We start from the raw sequence: 17,625 nt of genomic DNA on the forward strand, positions 1-17,625 counted from the left end.
CGTCGACATGCCGCGCCGCCGTCTTGCCGCGCTGCCTTGAGCAGAGCGACCCCACACGCTCCCGCCGAGGCCAACGGCCCGCGCCGCGAAGCCCCGAAACAGAGGTGGAGAGGGCCCCCCCGCCGCCAGGCCGCGCGGGCTTTGCCCGGCGACCCATGCCGGCGGCGGCGAGGGGAGAAGAGCCGGAGGTGAGGAACTGGCGGCGGCGGCTAGGGTTAACTCCCGGGCCGCCCGCGGGAGCGGCACGGGAGTCGGGGGCGTAGGCGCTCTGAAGGTTGTGTTGCAGGAATCTGAATATCAATATCTGATACTATGTTGTGATTTGTCTCTACATACAGTACATGATTGATTGAGCACCCAAAACATCATTAACCAAACAGTAACAACAGCTTCCAAGTACACCTAAAGCATTACTACGAGACGATATTATGATATAAGTACGTACGGTACCACGTAACCAAACTGACGAGGGTCGCCATCAATCCCACTGTGGTGCGCATCAGGCGACAATTAAATACGGTGCAGTGCAAAACCCTGCTGTGTCCTTGTCCCCGAATTATTGCATTCAGGTAGTAGATGATTATTGGCACGGCCAAGTTTGCACGCTTCGTTCATGTTTAATGTACATTCGACCTGGTTAAGCAAAGCAACCTCAATTCTTCTAATGCCAATGATTTAGTTTTAGTACGCTACCACAAACTGGTCCACGGGGGCCCTGTCTGAATTTTTAATTTTATACTAGTAGTTTGAAGCCGTCAGTAGCTTTCTTTGTTAGAAAGAAACGAAACATCTCCATAGGACATACTCCCTCCGTTTCTAAATGTAAGTCTTTTTAGAGGTTTCACTATGAACTACATACGGAGTAAAATGAGTGAATCTACATTCTATAATATGTTCATATACATCCGTATGTAGTTTGTTGTGAAATCTCTAAAAAGACTTGCATTTAGGAACGGAGGGAGTACTGTACATGAAAGAGGACAGGTCTCCTATTTTATTACTCCACTATTTAGCGTTTATTAGGGCATAATCTACCAAAAAGGAGGCATGATTAGGAAGGAAGCGGCAAAAGGTACGCCGTCCGAAAATTTCATAGCTTTGCCGTCCTAAAGTCTTGTGATGTCAGCAATGGACTGGATATTTGGCACCTACTCCTGACAAGCTCCTTCAGTTCAGGGTATCCTATTTTTATGGGTGTGGTTTGTCTGAAAGCAATGCGCACACACATCTATACTACTACTCTTGTATATATATATTTCCTTTGGAAAAAGGCATAGTAGTTATAAAGTTCCATCTCAAGAATTCTTAATGGTCTGGGGGTAGAGTATATCCGCGTATACGCGTTGGCCTATTGCCATCATGAAAGAGACGGAAAGATTCTGCTAGGCGTTGGCGGCATAGGAAATAGGCGAGGCTACTGGCTACGCAAGCATGAGCACTCGAGGTCAAACACCCGGGAACTCAACCATTCCCTGATCCCTAGAGATGAACTCGACCATTCCCTAGCGATGAAGATCGAAAGAGGACAGAAATGCATCCATGCATATGGCAGTATATATACTCTTGACGACGAGAAGAGAAGAGTTTTAACGCTCACACCGTGGATCACCGCATAGCTCGTGTCAGCGCTACCGAGCCGAGGTTTCCTGACTCCTCTCCTCTGCGTGCATGGGTGTGTGCAGCAGCCCTGCCATCGTTTCAGATCAGTGGCTAGATCTCCGAGGATATCACACTTGCGGAGGCACATCGCCCATTTGTTTGTTTTCTTTTCCCTCCGCGGCTGCATGAAATAACGATACCAATGTGCTTGGCCTAGCTACTCGACAACCTCTACTCCAACTTCAGTTAGTACTGCTGTACTCCTACTGGGCATTTAAGAGCCGCATGTGCGTCTCTCGCTTTGTTGCATGTGAAAATAGCAGCAAGTTACATCGCCCTTTGGAGTTTTTGGCAGCCATGGTGCTGGGAATCTTAGTCAAATGTGTCATGTCTCATGCTAGTACCTGGCTGGTGTTTTCACGGCTGTGAATTTACCACCATGCGATTGCCAAGTGATTGATGTTTGGGGCTAAAGGACTCCAGCGCGCCTCAGCTTCGGTAACAAGAAGGAAATGGAATATCAGCAAGAACTAGCAAGCAAGCGCATCTGGTTCTGGCCACGGCGATCGGCGGCGACTAGAAGCACCAAGTTCACGGCTCACAAGAACAGAACAGTTTGAGCTTCATCAGATCAGGTAGGAGCAGCAGTCTTTCTTACCTGCGGTGAAGGGGAGGCGCGCCGTCGATCGTCTGTGCCGGCGTCGCTCGGATCAAAGACCCCACGCCGAGGCCCTGGATGGGTCGACTACCACGGGAGACATGACGATGGATCGGTCAGAGCGACGGTGGGCGAGGAGGAGCTTCTCCGACGGGCTCGAGCTCGAGTTTGAGGCGGCGTGGGTGATTTGAACCGAGGTAGGGAAGGGAAACGGGAGGGGTGAGAGGTCCCTTGCCTCGTGGCTCTGTTTCTCGTGGCTTTATATACAGCCAACTAGGGAGGCTACCTAGTGCTGTCAAGCTGCTGCGTCGGAAATGTTTGGGAAGAAATGCTGAATCGTTTTCAAAATAAGAACAAAAGGACAAATGCTGAATCGATGCACTAGCTACAAGTGTTGTGCATGCATGCACAGCACACCCCCGTGCAAAGGTGGATTATTATCTCAGTCTGGGCTTAACTCAAAAAATCGGTGCCAGATTTTGTTAAGCTTTGCCGATGCCAATTCACCAACTGCTCGTGGCCAGGCACTGGGCTGAGAGAATCTGTGGTGCTGGAGGGTGCCAGTGATAGTACGTAGGAGTAATTCATTATCGAAGACACGGCCGGAGAATCTTGTTTGACCTCTCCTCGGGACGGCCACGGGCTTGGCTTCTTACCGGGAGCTCCTCTTTCTTCACCTTATTTTTACGCAGAATGAGCCGCGTATCACTCGCGCTGTATAGTGTACGACAAACGAGTCAATGCACTAACGGCAGCCCGAGGAAATTCCAAACTTGGCAGTTCTTTACGTTTTGCATGGTCAAATGGTCTTACTCCGATCTGGCATCATAGGATTAAATGGTTTTTGTTTTGTTGGGGAAGATGAGATGATGCCACGACACGCTGGTTTGTCTTTGTAAGTAGGTTATTATTAAGTGTTGAGCTACTTCCGCGTATCTGTCGAGAGATGGCAGAATAAGATTAGACATCTCTCACAATTTCTGAGAGGATGGGTCAGAAATGAGAGTGGGATTTATAAACAGAAAAAAAACGTCTAACTCAACTCATTGAGACACTAGGTGTAAAGGTTGATACCACGCTTCTTTCTGTTAATGAGCATCGAACCAAGTCCGAGGCTGAGCAAGGCCTTCGTGCTCTCTTGAGAGAGGAGGAACTCAAGTGGGCGTTGCGTGCGAAAACGCTTAAGGTTGTCCAAGGGGACGACAACACACAGTTCTTCCATATGGTTGCAAATGGTAAACATAGGAAGAAGAAGATCATACAACTTGAACAGGACGAGGGAACAATAGTGGGGCATGAGAATCTGAAAGCATATATTTCTAACTATTATAAAGGCCTTTTTGGTCCTCCAAATACTTCGACGGTGTCTCTTGATGAGTCTGTGATTGATGATATACCTCAATTACAGGCAGCGGAGAACGATGTTCTCTCTGCACTGTTTACTGAAAAAGAAATTCATCTGGCCATTACTCAGATGAAGCCGAATAAAGCACCGGGACCAGATGGGTTTCCAGCTGAATTCTATAAGAAATGTTGGCATATCATTAAAGATGATCTTATGCCTATGTTTCACGATTTTTTCGATGGCCATTTGGAGTTGTTTCACCTCAACTTTGGTACGATAACGTTATTACCGAAGAAGAATGAGGCGGTCCGGATAGAACAATTCCGGCTCATTTGCCTGCTGAATGTGAGTTTTAAAATCTTCACAAAGGTAGGAACCAATATATTGACACAAATTGCTCACTCAGTGGTTCAGCCTAGTCAGACAGCTTTCATGCCTGGACGACACATACTCGAAGGAGTGGTTGTCCTACATGAAACGCTTCACGAAATTCACTCGAAGAAACTAGATGGGGTTATCTTAAAAGTGGATTTTGAGAAGGCTTATGATAAAGTCAAATGGCCTTTTCTTCAGCAGGCAATGCGTATGAAGGGTTTTAGTGAAACCTGGAGGAACCAGGTGGATACTCAAGTCCAGAAAGGTAGTGTCGGAATTAAGGTGAACGATGATATCGGTCACTACTTCCAGACGCGCAAGGGGTTGCGACAAGGGGATTCCATGTCACCTCTTCTGTTCAATATTGTGGCAGATAGGCTAGCCGTCATTATTGGTAGGGCCAAGCACCATGGCCATGTAGAGGGTCTAGTTCCTCATCTGGTCGATGGGGGGTGTGTGTCCATTCTACAATATGCTGATGACACTATTATTTTCATGGAACATGACATGGCTAAAGCACGTAACATGAAACTTATCTTATGTTTATTCGAACAATTGTCTGGATTAAAAATCAATTTTCATAAGAGCGAAGTGTTCTGTTTTGGGAAAGCCAAAGACGAGGAACATACTTACAGACAATTGTTTGGACGCGAATTAGGTGCTTTACCATTCAGTTACTTGGGTATTCCGATTCATCACCGTAAACTATCCAATAAGGAATGGAAGTGTATTGAAGAACGAATTGAAAAAAAAAAACTCAGCTGCTGGAAGGGCAAGTTGATGTCATATGGAGGTCGACTACTTTTGATTAACTCAGTATTGACTAGCATGCCAATGTTTTTACTTTCGTTCTTCGAAATTCCGAAAGGAGTCCGAAAGCGACTTGATTTCTTTCGATCTCGTTTCTTTTGGCAGTCTGATGAGGCCAAGAGGAAATACCGTCTCGCCAGATGGGATATCCTTTGTCGACCTAAAGACCAAGGGGGCCTCGGCATTGAGTACTTGGAAATTAAGAATAAATGCCCTATGAGCAAATGGTTGTACAGGTTAGAGACAGAGCCGGAGGGCATGTGGGCTCAAATCCTGCGCAATAAATATTTGCACTCCAAAACGCTTGCCCAGGTAACCATCAGACCAACTGATTCACCGTTCTGGAAGGGACTTATGAGAACAAAGGATATGTTCTTTCGTAGGGTCAAATTCTTGATTGGCAACGGGATGTCAACAAGATTTTGGGAGGATACGTGGCTAGGAGAGACACCTCTGGCCTTACAATATCCTACCCTTTACAATATTGTGCAACGTAAGGAAGATTACGTAGGTATCGTCCTTCAAACTATTCCCTTGAACATCCAGTTCAGACGTACGTTAGTGGGTGAGAGATGGACAGCCTGGATGCACCTGGTTCGGAGATTGATTGAAGTTCAACTCTCCGAGGTGCCGGACTCCACACATTGGAAGTTAACTAAAAATAGGATATTTACGGTGAAATCTTTTTATACGGATCTGATTAATTCCGGACCCATCCCAAGGTCAATTCATATATGGAAGGTTAAGGTTCCTTTGCGGATTAAAATTTTCATGTGGTTTGTCCACAAGCAAGTAATACTCACAAAGGACAACTTACTTAAGAGGCGATGGGTAGGTAACTCGCGGTGTTGCTTTTGCACTAAGGATGAGACAATACAACATTTATTTATCGAATGCCCACTTGCCAAGTTACTTTGGAGAACGATTCATATTGCTTTTAATATCACTCCTCCAATAGATATCGCATCTTTGTTTGGGACGTGGTTAGCTAGGGTTGAACAGATCACGGCAGCTCGTATTCGGATTGGAATATGTGCGCTATTATGGGCTATATGGAACTGCAGAAATGATATGATTTTTAACAGACAACACAACTTAACTTTTTTGCAGGTTATCTTCAGAGCTACTGCTTGGATCCGTACGTGGTCCTTACTCACTCCTACGGACTCCAGGGAGCCTTTGGTTACTGGGTGCAACCAATGGGAGATGGTGGCTCGAGTTATATTCAACCGGTTCGGATGGCATACACATAACAGGATAGGAGTCTAGAGAGCTTGTCCTTATTATCAACATACCGGTTGTCTTTGTCCGCTTCACTTTTTCAGTCCTTTGTGTTTTGTTTTCTGCTCTGTTTGCGAGCTGTAAGACTTTTGTGTTGCTACTTTCTAGATATTTAATAAAAGGGCCGCATGCATCATCATGATGCAGAGGCCGGGGGTATACCGCCATTTCCAAAAAAAAGTGTTGAGCTACTTTTTGATAAAGACAAAAAAAATAACTTTCTTTTTCTTGAGAAACCAATCAAAAAATATTTTATAGGTAGCATCAAGCATCTACAAGACATGATGACTGAAACTTGACTTCTGCATAATTAAGATACACAGAACCAAAACTAATAGTCCGACATAGTAAAAAAAAATTGACATATTAGCAACAAAGTCATATGGGACTGAAGAATGAGGTGGTCGATCAATCTGAAGATTGTGTTGTCAGTTGGGTAAAAACCACTTTGGCCATCCGATCAAACCGCATGCACACCACCTTGAACAATGGTTGATACTTTGTTCGGTGCAACATAGACCACATACGATGTCTGTGTGTATAGCGATAGATAACCTGCATGAGAGGAGATTTTGGCATTAAAAACAAAATGATTACTACTTTGCCAAAAGCGAGCATAGTAAGACATGTGCTCTCATCGTTATTAACGTACTAAACCTTATTGATATTAAATCTAAGCAGTGACACCACATATTGGCAATACTTGTGGGGGGATGACTCGCCATGTAGGATGTGCAGACTATTGAAAATATGCCCTAGAGGCAATAATAAATTGGTTATTATTATTATTATATTTCCTTGTTCATGATAATCGTTTATTATCCATGCTATAATTGTATTGATAGGAAACTCAGATACATGTGTGGATACATAAACAACACCATGTCCCTAGTAAGCCTCTGTTGACTAGCTCGTTGATCAATAGATGGTTATGGTTTCCTAACCATGGACATTGGATGTCGTTGATAACGGGATCACATCATTAGCAGAATGATGTGATGGACAAGACCCAATCCTAAGCCTAGCACAAAGATCGTGTAGTTCGTATGCTAAAGCTTTTCTAATGTCAAGTATCATTTCCATAGACCATGAGATTGTGCAACTCCCGGATACCGTAGGAATGCTTTGGGTGTACCAAACGTCACAACGTAACTGGGTGGCTATAAAGGTGCACTACAGGTATCTCCGAAAGTGTCTGTTGGGTTGGCACGAATCGAGACTGGGATTTGTCACTCCGTGTGATCGGAGAGGTATCTCTGGGCCCACTCGGTAGGACATCATCATAATGTGCACAATGTGACCAAGGGGTTGATCACGGGATGATGTGTTACGGAACGAGTAAAGGGACTTGCCGGTAACGAGATTGAACAAGGTATCGGCATACCGACGATCGAATCTCGGGCAAGTACAATACCGCCAGACAAAGGGAATTGAATACGGGATTGATTGAATCCTCGACATCGTGGTTCATCCGATGAGATCATCATGGCACATGTGGGAGCCAACATGGGTATCCAGATCCCGCTGTTGGTTATTGACCGGAGAACGTCTCGGTCATGTCTGCATGGTTCCCGAACCCATAGGATCTACACACTTCAGGTTCGATGATGCTAGGGTTATAAAGGAAGTTTGTATGTAGTTACCGAATGTTGTTCGGAGTCCCGGATGAGATCCCGGACGTCACGAGGAGTTCCGGAATGGTTCGGAGGTGAAGATTTATATATGGGAAGTCCTGTTTTGGTCACCGGAAAAGTTTCGGGTTTTATCGGTAACGTACCGGGACCACCGGGAGGGTCCCGGGGGTCCACCAAGTGGGGCCACCGGCCCCGGAGGGCTGCATGGGCCAAGTGTGGGAGGGGACCAGCCCCAGGTGGGCTGGTGCGCCCCTCCCACAAGGGCCCAAGGCGCCTAGGGTTTTGGGAGGGGGCGCCCCACCTTGCTTGGGGGGCAAGTTTCCCCCTCTCCACCCCTTAGCCGCCCCCTAGATGGGATCTAGGGCTGGCCGCCGCCCCCTAGGGGTGGAAACCTAGGTGGGGCGCAGCCCCCTCTCCCCCTATATATAGTGGAGGCATAGGAGCAGCCTAACACATGAGTTTCTTCTCCTGTTGGCGCAGCCCTACCTCTCTTTCTCCTCATATCTCGCGGAGCTTGGCGAAGCCCTGCTGGACTACCACGCTCCTCCATCACCACCACGCCGTTGTGCTGCTGCTGGATGGAGTCTTCCTCAACCTCTCCCTCTCACCTTGCTGGATCAAGGCATGGGAGACGTCATCGGGCTGTACGTGTGTTGAACACGGAGGTGCCGTCCGTTCGGCACTAGGATCTCCGGTGATTTGGATCATGACGAGTACGACTCCTTCAACCCCGTTCTCTTGAATGCTTCCGCTTAGCGATCTACAAGGGTATGTAGATGCACTCTCCTTCCCCTCGTTGCTGGTTTCTCCATAGATAGATCTTGGTGACACGTAGGAAAATTTTGAATTTCTGCTACGTTCCCCAACAGTGGCATCATGAGCTAGGTCTATTGCGTAGATTCTTTGCACGAGTAGAACACAAAGTAGTTGTGGGCGTTGATTTTGTTCAATATGCTTACTGTTACTAGTCCAATCTTGTTTCGACGGTATTGTGGGATGAAGTGGCCCAGACCGACCTTACACGTACACTTACGCGAGATAGGTTCCACCGACTAACATGCACTTGGTGCATAAGGTGGCTAGCGGGTGCCAGTCTCTCCCACTTTAGTCGGAACGGATTCGATGAAAAGGGTCCTTATGAAGGGTAAATAGCAATTGGCATATCACGTTGTGGTTTTGCGTAGGTAAGAAACGTTCTTGCTAGAAACCCATAGCAGCCACGTAAAACATGCAAACAACAATTAGAGGACGTCTAACTTGTTTTTGCAGGGTATGCTATGTGATGTGATATGGCCAAGAAGAATGTGATGAATGATATGTGATGTATGAGATTGATCATGTTCTTGTAATAGGAATCACGACTTGCATGTCGATGAGTATGACAACCGGCAGGAGCCATAGGAGTTGTCTTTATTTATTGTATGACCTGCGTGTCATTGAACAACGCCATGTAATTACTTTACTTTATTGCTAACCGGTAGCCATAGTAGTAGAAGTAATAGTTGGCGAGACAACTTCATGAAGACACGATGATGGAGATCATGATGATGGAGATCATGGTGTCATGCCGGTGACGATGATGATCATGGAGCCCCGAAGATGGAGATCAAAAGGAGCAAAATGATATTGGCCATATCATGTCACTATTTGATTGCATGTGATGTTTATCATGTTTATGCATCTTATTTGCTTAGAACGACGGTAGTAAATAAGATGATCCCTCATTAAAATTTCAAGAAAGTGTTCCCCCTAACTGTGCACCGTTGCGAAAGTTCGTCGTTTCGAAGCACCACGTGATGATCGGGTGTGATAGATTCTTACGTTCACATACAACGGGTGTAAGCCAGATTTACACACGCGAAACACTTAGGTTAACTTGACGAGCCTAGCATGTACAGACATGGCCTCGGAACACAAGAGACCGAAAGGTCGAGCATGAGTCGTATAGTAGATACAATCAACTTGAAGATGTTCACCGATGATGACTAGTCCGTCTCACGTGATGATCGGACACGGCCTAGTTGACTCGGATCATGTAATCACTTAGATGACTAGAGGGATGTCTATCTGAGTGGGAGTTCATAAGATGAACTTAATTATCCTGAACATAGTCAAAAGACCTTTGCAAATTATGTCGTAAGCTCGCGCTTTAGTTCCACTGTTTAGATATGTTCCTAGAGAAAATATAGTTGAAAGTTGAAAGTAGCGATTATGCGGACAGTAGAAAGCTTATGTCCTTAATGCACCGCTCAGTGTGCTGAACCCCAAACGTCGTCTGTGGATGTTGCGAACATCGGACATACACGTTTTGATAACTACGTGATAGTAGGCACCAAAGACATTTTCGAAACGTCGCAGAACATATGAGATGTTTCGAGGGCTGAAATTGGGATTTCAGGCTCGTGCCCACGTCAAGAGGTATAAGACCTCCGACGATTTTCTTAGCCTGCAAACTAAGGGAGAAAAGCTCAATCGTTGAGCTTGTGCTCAGATTGTCTGAGTGCAACAATCACTTGAATCGAGTGGGAGTTGATCTTCCAGATGAGATAGTGATGTTTCTCCAAAGTCATTGCCACCAAGCTGCTAGAGCTTCGTGATGAACTATAACCTATCAGGGATAGATATGATGATCCTTGAGATATTCGCGATATCTGACACCGCGAAAGTAGAAATCAAGAAGGAGCATCAATTGTTGATGGTTGGTGAAACCACTAGTTTCAAGAAGGGCAAGGGCAAGAAGGGATACTTCATGAAACGGCAAATCAGCTGCTGCTCCAGTGAAGAAACCCAAGGTTGAACCTTAACCCGAGACTGAGTGCTTCTGTAATAAGGGGAACAACCACTGGAGCAGAATTACCCTAGATACTTGGTAGATGAGAAGGCTGGCAAGGTCGATAGAAGTATATTGGATATACATTGTGTTAATGTGTACTTTACCAGTACTCCTAGTAGCACCAGGGTATTAGATACCGGTTCGGTTGCTAAGTGTTAGTAACTTGAAATAAAGAGCTACGGAATAAACGGAGACTAGCTAAAGGTGAGATGACGATGTGTGTTGGAAGTCTTTCCAAGGTTGATGTGATCAAACATCGCCCGCTCCCTCTACCATCAAGATTAGTATTAAACCTGAATAATTGTCATTTGGTGTTTGCGTTGAGCATAGACATGATTGGATTATGTCTATCGCAATACGGTTATTCATTTAAGGAGAATAATGGTTACTCTATTTATTTGAATAATACCTTCAATGGTCTTGCAACTAAAGGAATGGTTTATTGAATCTCGATCGTAGTGATACACATTTTCATGCCAAAAGATATAAGATAGTAATGATAGTACCACTTACTTGTGGCACTGCCATGTAAGTCATATTGGTATAATACGCATGAAGAAGCTCCATGTTGATGGATCTTTGGACTCACTCGTTTTTGAAAAGTTTGAGACATGCAAACCATGTCTATTGGTGTATACGCATGAAGAAACTCCATGCAGATGGATCGTTTGGACTCACTTGATTTTGAATCACTTGAGATATGCAAATCATACCACATGGGCAAGATGACTGAAAAGCCTTGTTTTCAGTAAAATGGAACAAGATAGCAACTTGTTGGAAGTAACACATTTTGATGTGTGCAGTCCAATGAGTGCTGAGGCATGCAGTGAATATCGTTATGTTCTTACTTCACAGATGATTCAAGTAGATGTTGTATATTTACTTGATGAAACACAAGTCTGAATTATTGAATGGTTCAAGTAATTTCAGAGTGAAGTTTAAGATCTTCGTGACAAGAGGATAAAATGTCTATGATATGATCATAGAGATGAATATCTGAGTTACGAGTTTTGGCACACAATTAAGACATTGTGGAAATTGTTTCACAACCAATACTGCCTGGAACACCATAGTGTGATGGTGTGTCCGAACATCATAGTTGCACCCTATTGGATATGGTGCATGCCATGATGTCTCTTATCGAATTACCACTATCGTTCATGGGTTAGGCATTAGAGACAACCACACTCACTTTAAATAGGGCACCACGTAATTCCGTTGAGACGACACCGTTTGAACTGTGGTGTGGAGAAACCTAAGTTGTCGTTTCTTAAAGGTTTGGGGCTGCGACGCTTATGTGAAAAAGTTTCAGGTTGATAAGCTCGAACCCAAAGCAGATAAAATGCATCTTCATAGGACCCCCAAAACAGTTGGGTATACCTCCTAATTCAGATCCAAAAGCAATAGGGATTGTTTCTTGAATCGGGTCCTTTCTCGAGGAAAGGTTTGTCTCGAGAATTGAGTGGGAGGATAGTGGAGACTTGATGAGGTTATTGAACCGTCACTTCAACAAGTGTGTAGCAGGGCACAGGAAGTTGTTCCTGTGGCACCTACACCAATTGAAGTGGAAGCTTATGATAGTGATCATGAAGCTTTAGATCAAGTCACTACCGAACCTCGTAGGGCGACAAGGACGCGTACTGCTTCAGACTGGTACGGTGATCCTGTCTTGAAGGTCATGTTGCTAGAAAACAATGAACCTATGAGCTATGGAGAAGCTATGGTGGGCCCATATTCCGACAAATGGTTAGAAGCCCTGAAATCCGAGATAGGATCCATGTATCATAACAAAGCATGGACTTTGGTGGACTTGCCCGATGATCGGCAAGCCATTGAGATAAATGGATCTTTAAGAAGAAGACGGACGTGGACGGTAACGTCGCCGTCTATGAAGCTCGACTTGTGGCGAAGAGTTTTTCACAAGTTCAAGGAGTTGACTACGATGAGATTTTCTCATCTGTAGCGATGCTTGAAGTCCGTCAGAATCATGTTAGCACAAGCTGCATTTATGAAATCTGGCAGATGGATGTCAAAACAAGTTTCCTTACCAGTTTTCGTAAGGAAAGGTTGTATGTGATACAATCAGAAAGGTTTTGTCGATCCTAAGGATGCTAAAAGGTATGCTAGCTCCAGCGATCTTTCTAAGGACTAGAGTAAGCATCTTGGAGTTGGAATATGTACTTTGATAAGATGATCAAAGATTTTGGGTTTATACAAAGTTTATGAGAAACTTGTATTTCCAAAGAAGTGAGTGGGAGCACTATAGAATTTCTGATGAGTATATGTTGTAAACATATTGTTGATCAGAAATGATGTAGAATTTCTAGAAAGCATATAGGGTTATTTGAAAAGTGTTTTTCAAGGGAAAACCCGGATTAAGCTACTTGAACATTGAGCATCAAGATCTATAAGGATAGATCAAAAACGCTTAATGGTGCTTTCAAATGGGCATATACCTTGACATGATCTTGAAGGTGTTCAAGATGGATCAGTCAAAGAAGGAGTTCTTGGCTGAGTTGTAAGGTATGAAGTTAAGACTTAAAGCTCGACCACGGCAGAAGAGAGAGAAAGGACGAAGGTCGTCCCCTATGCTTCAGACGTAGGCTCTATAGTATGCTATGCTGTGTACCACACCGGAAGTGTGCCTTGCCATGAGTCAGTCAAGGGGTACAAGAATGATCCAGGAATGGGGATCATTGGACATCGGTCAAAAAATTGTCCTTGGAGTAAATAAGGACATGTTTCTCAATTATGGAGGTGATAAAGAGTTCGGCGTAAAGGGTTACGTCGATGCAAGCTTTAACACCTTTCCGAATGACTCTGAGTAGCAAAACGGATACGTATAGTGGAGCAACCATTTGGAATAGCTCCAAGTAGAGCGTGGAAGCAGCATTTACAATATGACATAGAGAATTGCGAAGTACATACAAATATGAATGTTGCAGACTCATTGACTAAAACCTCTCTCACAAGCAAAACATGATCAAACCCCAGAACTCATTGAGTCTTAATCACATGATGATGTGAACTAGTTTAGCGACACTAGTAAACTCTTTGGATGTTGGTCACATGACGATGTGACCTGTGAGTGTTAATCACATGGCGATGTGAACTAGATTATTGACTCTAGTGCAAGTGGGAGACTGTTGGAAATATGCCCTAGAGGCAATAATAAATGGGTTATTATTATTATATTTCCTTGTTCATGATAATCGTTTATTATCCATGCTATAATTGTATTGATAGGAAACTCAGATACATGTGTGGATACATAGACAACACCATGTCCCTAGTAAGCCTCTGTTGACTAGCTCGTTGATCAACAGATGGTTACGGTTTCCTAACCATGGACATTGGATGTCGTTGATAACGGGATCACATCATTAGAAGAATGATGTGATGGACAAGACCCAATCCTAAGCCTAGCACAAAGATCGTGTAGTTCGTATGCTAAAGCTTTTCTAATGTCAAGTATCATTTCCTTAGACCATGAGATTGTGCAACTCCCGGATACCGTAGGAATGCTTTGGGTGTACCAAATGTCACAACGTAACTGGGTGGCTATAAAGGTGCACTACATGTGTCTCCGAAAGTGTCTGTTGGGCTGGCACGAATCGAGACTGGGATTTGTCACTCCGTGTAAACGGAGAGGTATCTCTGGGCCCACTCGGTAAGACATCATCGTAACGTACCGGGACCACCGGGAGGGTCCCGGGGGTCCACCAAGTGGGGCCACCGGCCCCGGAGGGCTGCATGGGCCAAGTGTGGGAGGGGACCAGCCCCAGGTGGGCTGGTGCGCCCCCCCACAAGGGCCCAAGGCGCCTAGGGTTTTGGGAGGGGGCGCCCCACCTTGCTTGGGGGGCAAGTTTCCCCCTCTCCACCCCTTGGCCGCCCCCTAGATGGGATCTAGGGCTGGCCGCCGCCCCCTAGGGGTGGAAACCTAGGTGGGGGCGCAGCCCCCTCTCCCCCTATATATAGTGGAGGCATAGGAGCAGCCCAACACATGAGTTTCTTCTCCTGTTGGCGCAGCCCTACCTCTCTTTCTCCTCATATCTCGTGGAGCTTGGCGAAGCCCTGCTGGACTACCACGCTCCTCTATCACCACCACGCCGTTATGCTGCTGCTGGATGGAGTCTTCCTCAACCTCTCCCTCTCACCTTGCTGGATCAAGGCATGGGAGACGTCATCGGGCTGTACGTGTGTTGAACGCGGAGGTGCCATCCGTTCGGCACTAGGATCTCCGGTGATTTGGATCACGACAAGTATGACTCCTTCAACCCCGTTCTCTTGAACGCTTCCGCTTAGCGATCTACAAGGGTATGTAGATGCACTCTCCTTCCCCTCGTTGCTGGTTTCTCCTTAGATAGATCTTGGTGACACGTAGGAAAATTTTGAATTTCTGCTACGATCCCCAACACAGACTTGTATTTAAAGAAGAGGTGTTGATTGTCTCATTGTGAGTACAAAAACTACACTTCTTGCTTCCTTGACACTTGCGATGAATGACGTTGCCTTTAGTTAACACAACTCCCTACGAAGATACAACATGAAAAATCTTAACTTCTAGTGGTATCTTTGATTTCCTTTTGTTATTGTTGTCCACTAGAACTCTGCATGCGAAAGTGCACGATACATAGAGTCAACTATAAAGGACACATTTCTAGTTAGATTCCAGTGAAACACATCACATCCTTGTGTGAGATTAATCGAATCCACGATAAAGAAGATGTTGCCATGACAGAAGACATGAGCCAATCAATCCCACCTAGAAGATACATTTGGTGTAGAAGGGTCGAGCACTTGCGCAAGAATATCATTCTTATTGCGACAATGTGGTACATCGGTGGATACTGTTCCTGAAAAGTGGTGTTTCCTAGCCACTTGTTCTCCTAGAAAGGTATTGACAGTGTCATACACCGGGGGTGGCTCATCGAGGAGAGCCCGATAAGAGGTCTCCCAAGGGGCCCACAAGATCTGGTGACATCTTGCCTCTCAAGCAAAGGCGGAGGCTACCTAGATCGCATCTCTCCTCCTGTTAAATCCTAGCCTCCACCATCTATATAAGGGGAGGCTAGAGGGCTCTCATACCCGTCTTTACTCACATAGAAAAAACCTTGGTAGCAATATCATACATCATCATAACCCCTCGCACGAGGTATACCTCCCATCATGTATAGAAAAAGTAAGCAACATGTAGGGTTACTCTCCGGAGGACCAAACCTGGGTAAAACCCCATGCGACCTCCGACCCGGGACTTCCAATTGTGCTTGGACCCGTACCGAGGGATCTGGCAGTTTTCTGCACCGTCAGGTATCTCAGGGTTGTGCTTTATCACGAATGATCTAAACTGGCAAAGATGTTCCTATGACACCATCAGACCTGCCATTTTTTTAATCTCCAGGTTTCCAGTATGCTTGAGACACATATTTTGACCTAGATACTTATTGCGTAAGAGGGTTTGCCAAACACGATCCCCGGTAAGTAATTTGAACAACCATTTACTAATTTGGCATCATTCTTGACCTGGAAGTCCAGAATACCTAAACCTACCTGGTCTTTCGCGACAAACCATGCTTCCTTGGTTAGCCCATTTTATTTTATTTTCACCATCTCCTTGTCGAAAGAATCTAGATCTAAAATAAATTGGCCTTTGCATGACCGCTTTTGGAAGTTGGAAAAATGAGAGCATGTAGAGAGTCATGTTTGTGAGAACAAAATTGATGAAAACCAGCATGCTACAACGAAGAGAAACTTGCCCTTCCAAATAATGAACCACTTCTCTAAGCGATCTTTGAAATGTTTCCACTCTCAGTTAGTGAGATGCCAATAATGAATCAGTATTCCAAAATATTTAATCGGAATTGCCTTATGTATGTTAGGAATATGCCCTGGAGGCGATAATATTATATTTCCATGTTTATAATAAAGAGTTTATATTCTATGCTATAACAACTTTGATACTGGAATATGCAATTCATCGAAAAACTTATATGCACATGTGGAATGATAAACAATAAAATATGATTCCTAGTCTCGCCTATAAGACAAGCTCAAGTGTTGTTGGTGATCATGTTCTCCGGATCTTAGGATATCGTTAAGTGTAACGATAGTCCTAAAAATACTTTAATATGACGTTAGAAAATAATCATATTGAATCAACCCAGACTTGTTTGTTATACTTTGAGATACAATCGTCGTACGTCAATTGTTATAACACGGAGAGTTAACGTGTGATTCAATTCCTTAGACCATGAGAGCATTGTAATCACTTCTTACCGAACGGTGGACTTTGGGGTTGCTCCAACATCATCTGTAACACGGTGATCATAAAGACAACTTGTAGATTCATTGAAAAGTTTGACAAGGGGCTAGGCTCAAGAGTAGTATTTGCTCCTCCGACGATGGAGAGATATTCCTAGGGCCCTCTCGGTGTGGCGGCATCCATCATCGTCTGACCAGACATGGGTGACTAGGTCACGGGGATGTCGGAACATGTCATCTAGAAAGAAGAATAAAAACCAGTATCGAGGAGACCGGTATAGTGAGCATGAGAATACCTCAAGAGGATACCAATATATCCCACCTCGGGTTCTCTAAGGTATCATGAAGCAAAGGGAACAATACATGATGACCAAACGTTCACTCGAATGCCATTTGTGTACTCATAGGGATTGACATGGATGTCCAGGGTTCCGCTATCGATCATTGAATCAAAGAAGTTTGTTCATGTCTATGTTTTACCGAACCTACTTGGTCACAAGATTAAGGTAATCATGATCCGTTGAGTATTAGTGGAGCAAGATTTATTAGGAAATATTTATGAAATAGTTTCATTAATATTATAAATAGTTTCGAGAGAAACCGAAAGCGTTCCAAGGTTACCGAAAGGGTTTCTGTGTTTGCCGGGTAATACCGGAAATTAATATATTGGTGGAAAATGTTTTGCGGAGATGTTAAACTAATAATAAAATACTATAATAATGATTAGGATGCTTTTATATTTAATTAAATATCAACAGGATTTAAAAGACCAAGTGGTGGAAGGATATTGGGCCTATGTGGCCCCATAGGAGGTGGCGCCCCTAGCTTC

At 44.6% G+C, this 17,625-nt stretch overlaps 1 pseudogene; it reads right to left on the bottom strand.

The window, feature by feature from the left end:
* Window positions 1-17,625, bottom strand: part of LOC123067526 (uncharacterized) — an 88,512-nt pseudogene that overhangs the window by 3,680 nt on the left and 67,207 nt on the right.

Source organism: Triticum aestivum, chromosome 3B, assembly GCF_018294505.1.
Source record: "Triticum aestivum cultivar Chinese Spring chromosome 3B, IWGSC CS RefSeq v2.1, whole genome shotgun sequence".
Classification (NCBI taxonomy): domain Eukaryota; kingdom Viridiplantae; phylum Streptophyta; class Magnoliopsida; order Poales; family Poaceae; genus Triticum; species Triticum aestivum.